The 3,075-nt window shown below is 39.5% G+C and overlaps 1 protein-coding gene across 1 annotated transcript in view; it reads left to right on the forward strand.

Moving 5' to 3' along the window:
• The window catches only part of LOC106876981 (ribosome quality control complex subunit NEMF), a 119,600-nt gene that overhangs the window by 56,007 nt on the left and 60,518 nt on the right, over window positions 1-3,075 (forward strand). The window lies entirely within an intron of this gene.

Below are 3,075 nucleotides of genomic sequence, written 5' to 3' on the forward strand. Positions count from 1 at the left end.
TATATATATATATATATATATATGTTTACTTATGTATGTGTGTATATATATATATATATATATATATATATGCGGGTGGCACATAAATTGCACCATTTTGAGCGTGGCCGTTGCCAGTACCGCCTGACTGGCCTTCGTGCGGGTGACACGTAAAAGCACCCACTACACTCTCTGAGTGGTTGGCGTTAGGAAGGGCATCCAGCTGTAGAAACTCTGCCAAATCAGATTGGAGCCTGGTGTAGCCATCTGGTTTCACCAGTACTCAGTCAAATCGTCCAACCCATGCTAGCATGGAAAGCGGACGTTAAACGAAGATGATGATGATGATATATATATAAGAGACCAAAGTGTACGTATGCCACTATATTTTTATATATAGAAAATACAAAAATGAGACAAGAACACAAAACATCAGACAGACGATACAAAGAAAACAAGGATGGGTCATTCGGAGTTTTATATCTAAATTTTGTACGACTCTATTATTCTTTCTATTCTTTCATTCTTTCCTTCTTTCTATCAGCCCCTTCACACTTTGTTCATTCCACTCTTCTTTCTTTTGTTCTTTCTCTCTCACATTTCCTGGTCTTCTTTTCATGCTCACCTTCCCTCTTTCACCTCACTCTGTCCCTTTCATTTTTTTCTCGCTCCTTAATTCTTCTATCCTTCTGCCTCTACCTTTCTCTCTTCTCTCCCCACGTGACTGGTGTTCGGCCAAGCCTGGTCTTTCTTTCTTGGTTCGACTACCATCTATGCAACATCTATATTCCTCCCTGTGCCTGTCAAATCTTATGTCCCTGCTGGAATAAATTAAGCTGGCATGTGAGGAATCACATGCCAGCTTAATTTAATTTGTCCTTAGTCAAAAGACACCCCATTATTATGTCCTGTTATTTGTATTTGTGTACCGTTTCTCTGTTTTTTTTTCCCGTCCTTGTTTTCATATACATTTGATGCTTTCTTCCAAGGAATCTAGTGCTCTTAGCCTAGTTTTTCCTTGGGGCTGGCCAGATTGGAGCAATCTCGTGTATAACCAGCCGAAATTGCAAAGATAATCTGGAACTCGACTGAGGAAAGAGAACTGCAAATAACCCATCCTTGTTTTCTTTGTATCGTCTGCCTGGATGTTTTGTTGTCCTTTTTTTGTATCACCTAACTGTCTGGATGTTTTGCGTTCTTGTCCCATTTTTGTATTTTATATATATATGTGTGTGTATGTATTTGTGTTTGTCCCCTGCTTGACAACTGTTGTTGGTGTGTTTACATCCCTGTAACCTAATGGTTCAGCAAAAGTGACTGATAGAATAAGTACTAGGTTTAAGAAATAAGTCCTGGGGTTGATTTGTTCGACAAAATCTCTTCAAGGTGGTGGTCCAGCATGGCCACAGTCAAATGGCTGAAACAAATAAAAGAAAATATATAGATATATATTCAGTACCAAGCAGTGTTTAGGCATTAGTGAATTTTGAAATATGTCAGAAACATATTTTAATTAACCTAAAGTTTGCTTATGCCTGAACATTGCTTGGTACTAATACTGTTGAATTTCTCCTGACTTGGCAGTCTAATAGTGGAACTCAGTCAATCATCATCATCATCATCATCATCGTTTAACGTCCGCTTTCCATGCTAGCATGGGTTGGACGATTTGACTGAGGACTGGTGAAACCGGATGGCAACACCAGGCTCCAATCTAATTTGGCAGAGTTTCTACAGCTGGATGCCCTTCCTAACGCCAACCACTCAGAGAGTGTAGTCAATGTGGTTTACTATGTTTTAGTTAAAGCTATGGCTTTAAATCTGCCCAGTATTTCTTCGGTATTTACCTTTGATAATAACTCTCTTCAGTATTTACCTCTGATAATAGCTAAAGAGATAGACATGCTGTGTCTGGAAATCTAACAGAGGACAGCATGGGGTAGATATAGTATTTTTACACCTTTTACCATAAGAGAGAATACTTTATCCACAGTAACTGTAGTGAATTTACATTTGCAAGAGAAAAGGGTTACTTGCATGTAGGTGGAGTTGTAGAACAGATTATGTGATGAGATGAGTTATGACTTGGGTGGAGGTGGTTTGCAGGTTACTTGCTCTGAGGAGCAGAAACTATTTTCTCTGCTCTCCATAGAATATGGAAAAGTCAGAATGAAGAGAACCACATATATGGAGGTTTGGTTGTGTTGGTGAGTGGGTCTTTGCCAATTAGGCAGATGGGCTTCTTTTGGATGTGGTCTTTATGTATACCAGCAGCATTCTCTCAGACATAGGAGCATAAATTACAGAAAGTCAATTAATATTGGAAACTGAAGTATTGGGTTGGCAACTAAGTTCCCACGGTTTTTTTAAATTTAAATTTTTTGAAAGGTTTAATAAAAAAAAAACAACTAATTAATCAATAATGTATTCACCCTTGTTGTTTACAACTTCTTCCCAACGTTCAACAAGATTTTCACTACCTCGTTTTTAGAAATCACCTGATTTCGACTCGAAAACTTGATCCAACCAAGCTCTCAATTCTGCATCAGTATTGAACGAAACTCCATGCATAGCATTTGAAAGAGATCGAAAGCGGTGGAAATCCGTTGGTGCCAAATCAGGAGAGTACGGCGGATGTGGCAGCACTTCCCAGCCATGCGTTTGAATGGCTTCCTTGGTCATATTGGCGATATGAGGGTGGGCATTGTCCTGCAGCAGAACTCCATGCTGCCGATTAGGTCTTTTCCCTTGAATAGCCATGTTTAGTCGTTCCATCTGTTGAACATAGAGTTCTGTGTTGACCGTTTGGTTCTGTTCAAGCAATTCATAATGGATAATCCCTTCCCAGTCCCACCATACGCACAACATTGTTTTACGTGGATGAAGATCTTCTTTCACACACGGTGTCGCTTCTTGACCAGAGCTAAGCCATTCCTTATGCTGTTTCATATTGATGTACAGGCACCATTTTTCATCGCCAGTAATGATTCAGTAAAGAAATCATTGCTTGTGTCCATGAGTTGAGTGGTGACAAGCAAGCAAACCAGCGAAGATTGTGGCTTGTTGATTTTTGTTGTTGTCACTTAAAGCATGCAG

This window comes from Octopus bimaculoides, chromosome 11 (assembly GCF_001194135.2).
Source record: "Octopus bimaculoides isolate UCB-OBI-ISO-001 chromosome 11, ASM119413v2, whole genome shotgun sequence".
NCBI lineage: Eukaryota > Metazoa > Mollusca > Cephalopoda > Octopoda > Octopodidae > Octopus > Octopus bimaculoides.